The sequence below is a fragment of the Catharus ustulatus genome, chromosome 8 (genome assembly GCF_009819885.2).
Source record: "Catharus ustulatus isolate bCatUst1 chromosome 8, bCatUst1.pri.v2, whole genome shotgun sequence".
NCBI lineage: Eukaryota > Metazoa > Chordata > Aves > Passeriformes > Turdidae > Catharus > Catharus ustulatus.
Genome location: NC_046228.1, coordinates 5,133,063 through 5,144,063, shown reverse-complemented (window position 1 = coordinate 5,144,063; position 11,001 = coordinate 5,133,063).

Genomic DNA, 11,001 nt, shown 5'->3' with positions numbered 1-11,001 from the left:
TACAGGTGTGCAAATTACTCCCTGCTCAGGAACTTGCTCTGAACAGAGAAAAAACATTATCATTTTGCCATTAAATTAAAATTTGCTCGTTATGTATAAAATTAAAATGACAAGACTGGGTGGGCAACTCCTGATGCTGAATTAACTGAGATTCTTTTTACAGATGCCACAGGATTTTTGTTTAAATTTGCAGAGGTAACAAAAATAATTTAAAAATCAGCATTCAGACTGGTCCAAACTATAATTCAAAACTTCTGAGCTGCATGTATGTTGAATGAAATTAAGATCTGTATTTTCTGAAAATAAACTTTCCAAAGGGAAAAGCAAGAGGCTTTTGGGATAACCCACCTTACATAGCCTGAGTAGCAAGGTATGAATGGGGGATGAAATAAAAAATCCTCACCCAGTGCTCTGACTTGGTAAAAACAAGAGTGATGCATTCAGTCAGTTCAGGAGCACTGCAGAAAGTCAGGCATGAACCATGATTGAAGCAGCTCCATAAACCTTAAACCTTTGCACTGAATGCCTTTGTTAGTTTGCCAAAAAAGCTCTTAATTTCCATGCATTATTCTGCCAAGCCAGTAGATTTTAACAAGTTTATTTCTAGGAGAAGATGGGGCTGGGCACAAGGGCACTCTGGTTTTTATTCCAGTGATTATCTATGGCTTGCTTTTATTTGGCCTCTTGTTCACAGATGTAATTGTGCTTTTTAATTACATCCCACACCACTGTGTTCTCTGAGCTCCTGTGGGTCCCTGGTTCTTTCCATCTGCAGAGCAGCTTCTCCTGGTGATGAGAAGGGGAAAAGAATTGATAGTGACATTCACACACCTTCTGGATGGTGTCTGCCTTCCTTTTCATCTTAATTAGACTTTGCAGGTCTAATTAATTCACTTATATATAACCAACATTCTCCCAGAACACAGAGTGCGGCTCTAAAAAGGACCAGATGTCATTGCAGAATTGCCCAGATGAATCCAGACAGGCTCCAAAAGGAGCACTCAGGTTGCCAGTGTCTAATAAACAGAACTTCTCACTTAAGGCAAAGGGCATTTTAGAGAATTTTAAGGCTTTTACAGCCCTTGGTGCTGCAGTGAGGAAGGGTGGTCAGTAAAGGAAACTTTCACTCTCAAGTTCAAGTGAATTCTCCCCCTGATTCTCAGCTGGAGCAAAAGCAGATTTCTGATCTTCCCATTTCTCAGTTAAAGGCTGAGCAGACTCACCTGATCTGGGAGATGCTGTGAGGGGCTGGTGAGTGCCTGTCACTCATCAAACTCAAAGCATTCTGGTTAGCATCACTCTCAAAGTGACCTTCTGACCCCGTTCAGATTGAGAGAGAAGAGCTGCTAATTGAGATCCAAGCCCATCACATAATTGCTGGAAGAGATCTAAGCCAGGGAAAGTTTGATTTATTAGTTCCAACAGGTTTGCCCAGTGCCCCTTGCTGGACACAGAGTAGGTGGCTCTGAAGGCTCCCAAGAGTCAGATTAGTGTCAAAAATCTCCTTGAGCTTTTTATTAATTGTTTTTGTGTGTGTTAGGGTTATTAGGAGAAAGGAGTCCCCATTCTATTGAGGATCTATTTACAAATAATTTATTGCTACTTAGCAGACTGTTGCAAAATATCTGCTTTACCAGGCAGGCTGAATACACAATTCTGTTGTGTTAGTCTGCATTCTGTTCACATCAGCCCTTATCAGCATTACAGAGCATTTGTGTATACAAAAACCCATTTCATCTTCATTCCCAGTCCAACAGATTGCAGTCACAATGAAAGTTTCAGACGTGGGCTCCTGCTGAATTCAATATAACACTGTAAAAAAGGAAGGGGAAAAGAACATTACAGCAATGTCACAGTGTCACTCTAATCTAGGAAGTGTAAACTTGTCTAGGGAGTGAATGTGATGGAATTCATATCTGCAGCATTGTTCAACAAAGATAAAACAATTTAAACATCCTCTGTATCACTGAGTGTGGAAAAGACTGGAGCTGGCTCCTTCAAACAAGTCCTTGCACAGAGTAAAGCAATAGGGATCATATTTCTGAGGCTTGTTTGGGAAACAGGAACTCCATTTCATAAAGGTTGGGAAATATTTTTAATTTCAAGTATTAACAAAACTCACAATTTTAGGAATATACCAATGGAAAAACATAATCTCTTGTTATATCTCAGTATATAAAGACTTTTGCCAGCTTGTGGGAGAATGATTTCCACCCTTCCTCTTTTGAGGCTTCCAACCTTCTCACATCAAGAAATGCCCAGAGTAACAGGGTTATTCTTGAGTGGGTGAACTGTTCATTCCTAATTTGCTGCTTTCCTAATTCCATTCTGGCCTGAATAACCTCCCTTGGAATTTCAGTGCAACACCTCTGCTTCTGTGAATTGTCCTGATGGGAAATAGTTTCATTTTAATTTTTGTCCAGTTTATTTTCAGCACCAGCTGGAGTCTCCTCTTGTTAAATAATGAAAGAAAACTCCTGTGCTACTGACCCCAGAGGGGATGAGCACAGCTGATCTAAGGCTTCAGTTCAGGCTAATGGGGAACAAGGATTGACACAGAAAAACCCAGCTCCTGCAGAAACATTCTGAGAAAAAGCTGCCAGGGGAGGCTGGTGCAGGAAGAGGTGCCACAGGAATTCATTATCTGTAAGTGGATTTACATTTTCCATGAAGTGATGAAAGCAGCCTCTGCTGTATTTGGGATTTCCCAAAGTAAATGGAAATAAGTCAGCTGTGAGTGCATTCCAGCTGGGAATTTGTGGAGTTTAAGCACAGCATGGTTTGATGTGGAGAAACTGTGAGGCTGTGGATAAAGGGGGGAGCAGAAATATTGACCTTGTTTCTGTATGGCCCTTTCTTTGTTGGAGGTTTCTGCAACAGAAAGAAGCAGAATTATCACCTAAGAAAATTTTCAGCTTTTTTTTTCCCTTCACACCAGTGTTTGTGTTCACCCATCTGTCAATAAAAAAAGGCTTTTAACTCAAGGTGTATGTACTGGTTTATAACCAATCAATATTATTAATCTCTTCCATCCTTACTTTTGTTGAGTGATTACACTGAAGAAGCTGGGTTTTTGAACACATATTTATTTAATACTTACAGTATTGTATTCTTACACTTCCCAGGAATTATAGAGAACTGTTATGCAAGTAAATATGTGTTTAGTCATAATGCTGTCCTTGCAAAAATAAAGAGGAAAAGTTACACTACTTCTTTTGCCATCTTTCTGTAAAACTGCAGTGGTGAGAGCATGGTTAAATGAGTTTAATGGCACTGGTAATGGCTATGCAATAAGAAGCATTTATAAAGCAGTAAATGCAGCTATGAAGAAAGGTGCTTACAAGATAAATCAGAGCAGGAGTCACTCGTTAGGTTGTGATAATCATTAAATAGGCAGAGCCAGGGCAATAATTAACATTACTGTTCAGAGTTTTATGTGACCTGCAGCCCCCTCCTAACCTGGGGCAGTAAATCCTCTGTGAGGGGCTGAGTTTGATCCCTCTGCTCTCTCCTTGCTGATACTCACCCAGGTGCATCAGCATCGTGACAAATTTGTTTAAACACCAGAACTGACGGGTGCAATAGGATCTAAATCCATCCTGAGACATGAATTTCAATGGCTTTGCTGCCAAAGAGGGGGACAAAAATACATTTTGTTGTCAGCAGAAGTAGACTAAAAGCTTTTCTGTCACTTCCCTGTCCTGGTGAGTTGTCACCTCGTTTCGAAATGAGGCAATTGAGTCTCTGGGTTTGTTAAAGGAATAAAGGTCAGGCTCCAAGGGGGCAGCTAACCACACAGTGCTCAGGGAAATAGAGGGAGATTCACAGACACTGCTCTCCTCTGTCCCTGCCCTCGGTGCAGCATCACAACTCATATTTTATGCCCCAGTGATGTGTTTTCAGGAAACACACCGTGCTTTCGTCAGGCTAAATTGTGTATTTGTGTTTTGGTCATTTCTAAACCCTTGCATTAGTGCCCCCAGCGACCTTTGTGAGCTGGGGCTATGACACAGGAAAAAAAGTCTAGAAGCTGAGCTTTGAGGTGTGAGGCTTTTAAAAACAGTGTCTGTAGTGTGCATGGATTGCTCTCTGCCATTAAACACTGATCCCCAAGGTGATGATTTGAGAAAGTGAGATTCCCCTGCAAAGCCCTCACTGTTTCACTTACATGAAGGTTTCTTGCTTGCTTTCAGCAGTGCAGGGCACACAGCTGAGAGGTTCAGCTTCTCTCATGTGAGTGGGGTCTGGGCCAGGTTTTTATCAACATCAGACCCTTGAATGGGGTTTGGGGGCTTTGGGCTTTTTCACAGCCAAAGGGAACTCTGTACCAGACTGCTCTAGAAGAAGTTTTACAGCTCCAGGTGAATCCCTGATTAGCACAAATGCAGATATCTGCCTACAAAGCTGACAATGGGAAGTTTATATTGAAATGAATGTGGTGATTAGGGGAAAGAACTTCCTTTGATCTCTGCTGAAATCAGTGGAGGCCAAATCAAGTTGGGGGATCCTGGCATGAATCCTGTGCATCATTTTTCTGCGCATTTGTTTGTGGGAAGGTGAGCTGGCAGGCACGACAGAGCTCCTAAAACATCATCATAACTCCAAGTAGCTCTTACCATGAGAGAAACTCCCCTGAAGTCCAAAAGTGGGTCAGTCAAATTGTTCCATTTCAACAAATCTTAATGTCAATTATTCAAGCTGGTACTCAAGGTCTAATACAAGCTTTCACTCTTTCCTGCTACCCAGTAAATGCAGGAGGGGATGGATGTTCATCTGGGTTGAACATCACCTTTATTACCTATGAGAGTTATTTTTTCTGATTTTTATTGGTTCCTGATACCATCCAAAGGACATGAAAGGGCTTGAGGGATGAAAGTAGCTCTCATCTTTCCTTTCACTCTTCTGGCATTAAACTCCAATAGGCAGGAGCTGGTTTTTGCTTCATTCTTTGTTCAATTATTTGTTTAAATGATAATTTTAGAATGATAATCCAGTGAAAATGCCTTCCTCTTTCACATGGTGTGTTCTCAGGAAAATATTTGTGTCTTGCTGGGTGCCTGGCAGTATTTCACACGATGTTTGCATGAATATCAGTTTAGAGAGAATTTATTTGCACTGAGCATTACAGAACTATTCCTGGGATACTCTCTGGGCATTCAGGGAAGCATCCCCATCCCAGCCTCTATTATTTCCCTCCATGCAGCAGTGGTTAGAATCCTTCTCTACCTCAACACAAGCAGGAAGGACTGTGCTGACATTTTTCCCTCCCTCTGGCCTTGATCTGAAATCATTCATTAATTTAAACCACTTCTGGAAGAACACCTTTAATTTTTCCAGCTTCATGCCTCCTAGCAGAAAAGCATCTCTAAACTATTTTATTGATGGATCTGGGAACTTCTCCTCTGTGTATGCTCCAGGACAAGAACATCTGGAAAGCTGCAGACAGTGACACTAATAAATTATCCTGCAAACTTTTTCCATCCCTCAAACGGTGCAGACTGAATTTGGGTTGCTCATTTGCAGATGAATCTGTCTCTCCCAGGCTGGATGGATGTCCTGTAATGACTCCCTGGCTCCCAGCTCCAGGCCATTTAGGTTATGGTTAAGCTGGCTGCTTTTTTTCTCTCTAGCTGCTGGCCAAAATTAAAATCAGAGCAATGTGTAAAGTGCAGTAGTGTTATACAATGTGACTGCAGCAAGGAATCTGACCCTGAACCTGTAAAACACCTGGCAAAGGCTGAAATGGAGAGAAAATAAAATAAAATAGCAGGAACCAAGGCAGTACAGAACTACCTGAGTACCTCTGCACTAGAAAAGAGGCATCTCTAATTTTTTTTTTTTTTGTATATTATATTTCATACAACCAAGCATGTTCCATTTCTATGGCCAACCCTTGCAGGTGCCATCAGTATTTCTCATGTTCCATCTCATATTTTTCATCAGAAGAGAGTGTTTGAAAGGGAATATTACTTCATAAAAACAAAACTAATTGCTCAAAGACTGGCATTTTCATGGCAGCACACTTTGTAGCCTGCTTATGTAACTTCTACTCAGAGAAATCCTGAATGGTGCTGTGAAAATAGATAAATCCTGTGTCTCTGGAGAGGGAAGGGTTTGTAAAAGTGAAGAACCTGAGGGACACAGAGGTGAGGAGCAGCACTGCCTGGACATCCTGTGCTCCAGAGGACTCCTGGCACCTAAAGCTCCAGATGGGTTTTGGCAGGAGTTGTAAATTTTGGCTTCCTAAGTGGTGCTTCTGTACCTCTGGAGTTTTTACCAACAGTTAATGTACAATCAGCTTTTATTTCCTCTACATTAATTTGTCCTGAATTATCCAGCATAAATTATATCCTGAAAATTAAGTCCCCAGAGTGGTAAGTCTGGAAACACCCAAGGAAGAATATGCATCCATTACTTGGAAAGTTGGCTGAGTAGCCAACATTAATATTTACAGATGGAATTTAATGACCAGTGGCAGAGCAATCACTGTAATAGGGCAGCTCTTGCATTCCAGCTTAAGCAGATCTCAGCTCAGTTACTGCTGGCAGGAAAATCTTCCACAAATCTTTCCTGCCAGAGATAGCACATGTTTGGCACACCTCACATTGACAGACTTACCTGGCCACTGGCTCAAAAAAAATATTAAAAATGTTAACAAGGTGTTTGGGGTTAATATTTAACCCTGAATATTTAACCCTGAATATTTAATCCTGAATATTTAACCCTTAATATGTAGGACTGGCTGAAGCTGAAGCATGTCTAAAGTAAAAATCAAACTTGGACCAAGAACTCCTGGTAGAAATTCTGACCCAAATAATCGAACTGGTAAAAAGGTGAAGAGATATATTCCTAGTATTTTCTCATTATAATTATTATTATTGTAAGTAATACCATCACTATTTGAAGACATCAGGTCTGTGTGTCTTTCTAAAATATATGCTCTAATTAAATCTCAAGCTGATGGGAAATCAGGCCAGAGAAAAATTACCCCCTTTTTTCATGTCAAAAATCCATTACTCTGGATAGGTTGATGATTAAATTGTCAGCTAGGAGACAACCTCTGGCTTTAGGATTTGGACACTGGATTTCTCACCCCACAGATTTTTTATTCATGAGAAAAACATGTTTAATTTTCTAAATATCAAGTACAGAAGCTATCAGGAAGAATTCTTATTGTATTTTTTCCTACCTATTTTTATCTACTAGGAGAGGGTGGTTTTTTTGCAGGTCTTTTACACTATAATTCATTGATATTAACCTGGTAATGTACATAAGAAAACAGGCATGTATCTCACATAGTAATTTAATCAGAAAGAAGAAATTAAGTGGCTTTTGGCTCTGGAATCATGAGCTGGAGAATTAACATTCTAAGTAACTTTTTTCCTTAATATCTGTGAGCCCATCTCCACATTGGGGAGCAAAACTGAGTCAAATTACTAAATTTATATTAATTTAAACTTGATACTGATAAAAATACTGCAACAATAGGCATCATTATGGTTCTTACCACAATTTCCTGATTAAGTAACACCTATAAAATCTTAAACCCCCCAAAATAGGAAATTGTGCTTTTTTATTGGTAAGGATTTATCCTGAGCCCCTGCCAGGGTTGTTCCTCATGCCCTGTTCTGGTAGCTCAGCAGCTCCCACAGGGACAATCAGCATTTCTGTGCTTGTAGGGATGTTTGTGCAGGAGCTTTTTCTTTGCCTTTTAGAGGAGCTTTCAATGCACACACCCCAGCTGCCTAAAGCCTTGCATATTCTGCCTGTGTTTATACTCCTACTTACACTTCCAGTGATATTTATGCCTGGGGGTGTTGGAGAATTAGGCAAAACCTCCCCATAAATAGAACATGAGGGCCAGCAGTGATGGACATGGATAGATTTAGGTTTAGACCTTCAGCCTTGCACAGAATTATTGCTGTTAGCAAGATAAGTCTTATCTGGGTAAATAATGAATAATAATTAAAAAACAGCTTAAACTATACCTGGGAAACCTGGAGGAAGGTTTGCCAGCAGAGGTACAGGTCAGCTGTGTTTTACAGGGTAAGAAACTACATTTTCAACATGGGATGTGTCCTCATCCCATCAGCTCTGTGGCAGTGAAGACATCCTAAATTCTGGGTGTCTCTTGAGCTGGTCAGCAGCCACTCATTAAAGCAGTGTGCTTGTCACTGATTGCTGCTTGGAATCCCTGCAGGACGTGCCAGCCATCCTTCACCTGGCTCAGGGCTCAATCCTGAGGTGCAGTTCCACTTTATCTTCTCCTTCAGGCAAAACACATCAACAGCCTCCATAAACCCCAGCATTTGTGAAGTACAGAAATCCTCACTGCAAATCCTCACTAATATCCCTTGTTTGACTGTTGTGAACCAGCAGCACTGCAGTCAGGAGATAAACTCCCCTTGCCTTGGCTGTGACACCTGCACTGCAGCTCTCCCTGCTTCCTGAAGTTTGTGCCTCTCAGATCTTGCTGAAAAACTCAATTTAGCATTTTCTGTGCACCCTGGGGGCTGCAGGTGACCTCATCCATACCCTGTACCTGTGTCAGGAGAAGCAGCTTCGTGTGGGCATCAGGAGAGTTTGGAGAATTTTCCTGCTGCCACACAGGAGCACAGCTGCCTAGTTTTGAAGTGTCCTGGGTCAGTTCTGTGTTGAGATTTGGACTGGAGATGTGGATGAAATTCCTCCCTGTGGGGGTGGGCAGGGCTGGCACAGGGTGCCCAGATTTGCTGTGGCTGCCCCTGGATCCCTGGCAGTGCCCAAGACTGGACATTGGGGTTGGAGCAGCCTGGGACAGTGGGAGGTGTCAGCCCTGCCTTAACAGTGTTTTGACAACTGCCAAGAGAATTTTCCATCACTGCTGAAGCTCAAAGTTCAGGCATTTTCCAAAGCTGCTCTTCCCAACTTTACATTAGTGGAGTACTTGTCTCCTGCCTGTTCTTACATCATGTTGTTTTCTGGGGTGTCTGGAGCACCAAACATAGCTCAAAATAGTTACCATAAATTTGATTTTTTATAATTATTTTTTGGGATACCATCCATAACCCCACTGGTGTTAGATATTATATATATCTAAAGCTATAGATAAAGCTTTTATTTTTTTCACTGTCTCTCAGCATTTTTGCCCTTGGAGGCAGCAGGATGTATTTCTCTGTTCCTGACAAACAGATCCAGCTGGGTGTGCATTAGGTTCTTTTTCTTTATGAAAAGAAAATATATTTCTTTATCAGCAGGAGAATTAAGGGGTTCAGGTACCACAGAGATCCCTTCAGCTCTGATCTCTGCCTGCTCTCATGATCCATCCACTCTCTGCATGGGAACTTTTACTCCCCCACTTTCCTAATGAACTCTAAGGGTTCTAACAAGCCCTTTTCCTCCCCATGGCACCCATTATATTTTACAAAACCTCAATAGGTATTTTTTTCCCCAAGTTTCAGCAAGAGCTCACTCTCAGTGCTCAGCTGTTTGTTTTCTATTGCCTGGGGCATCTCTTCCACCCTGGCACATTCCCAGCACCCAACCCATGCCCCAGACAGCCCCCTGCTCTTGCACCCAGCATCACCTGCAGGAATGCTTGCTGCTGTTCATCCAGTATCTCCCATTCCTCACAGAGCAGTCTCTGTGTTTATTGCTTTCCTCAGAAATAAGTGCTTCCAACCCCAGTGTCTCTCTCAAGCTGAAGTTGATGCTTTTGCAAAGGCAGGTGGAAGAAGGCAGTGTTGTCATTGAGCCCTGTGCTGCAGTTTTCCTGTCTGGGGGTTTGTGCTTTGCCTTTTTTGTCAAGTTCTTGGATTTCTGTCCTTAGAGTGCTGTCAGTGCAGCCTTTGTTTGTTTGTTCATTTTCCCTTCTGCTCTGTTAATGAAGTTTGCCCTCTGTGCTCAGCTTAGACCTCCTCACTGAGTAATTTTAATTTTCCTGTTGCATTTCCAGTTTTGTTCTTGTTTTGGCTTACAGGTGCTGATTGCCTTGCTAGGGGCTAATTCTGGACCAGTTGCATTTCTTGTGTGGCTTTTTATTTGTTTCTCACCACAGTAAGATCCCAGAAAGGACTTGCTTAGCCAATGTTGGAAGATTTTTTCCATTCACTTTGATTGGTGAAATGGAAGGAAACATCAATGCTTCTTTGGCTCAATTTAGATGGAGCTATTTGCAACCTCTCTTCTTCCATTCTTCCAAGGCTTTAACTACCATCCTGCTCCAGTTTTCTACTCACAGGGTTTTAGTTAATGAGATTTGCCTTCTCCTAGCTGTTAATTGAGACCACCAAAGGACACTGATGGAGGTTTCCATCTAAAATCCTGAATTCCAGTTGAGGGGTTGGGATGAGGTGAATAAGATGCTCTGAAAAAGTCAATTGCCATTTCTAACTGTGTTGCTTGTCTGGTGCTTCAGAGGGATCAGGATTTTTTCCCTGAGGAATGACTGACATCTCATTACAATAGAAAGACAAAGAGTTAGATGGATGCCTACAAAACAATTCTAACATGGTCATCTTACCTCTGGGAACTTTATTGTAGAATTTAATACTTAGTTAGCCCCTATTTCCTCCTGATTAACACCACCGTGAGTTGTTAATTGTCTCAGAAAATATATGTACTGCAGTGATAGTGTGACTGCCTCCAAGGGCAAAAATGTGTTTGTATTGCCTGATGGTTGAGTGAAGTTCAATAGATATTATTATTGTGCCAGTCAATAAAGAGATGAGCAGAAAGGCTTACTGCAAATCGTGTGTTTGAGGAGAGTCAACTCATTAATCTAATTATCTACAAGCCCTCTAAAAATGTGTTATTGACTGTGCTTGCTGAAGCATCAGCTCAAACAGAACTGCACACACTGAGCTGACAACTCCTCTCCATTCTGGAAGAGTAAATTCCAAATTCTGGTACAAATTCCCATTCCCACTGCAAAGCCAAGGGCGTGTGCTCCCTGTGTGAAGACAGCAGCACCCCACAGCCAAGTGTTTCTGAAGGGGAATAAGTGGGGAAAGAAGGCATACA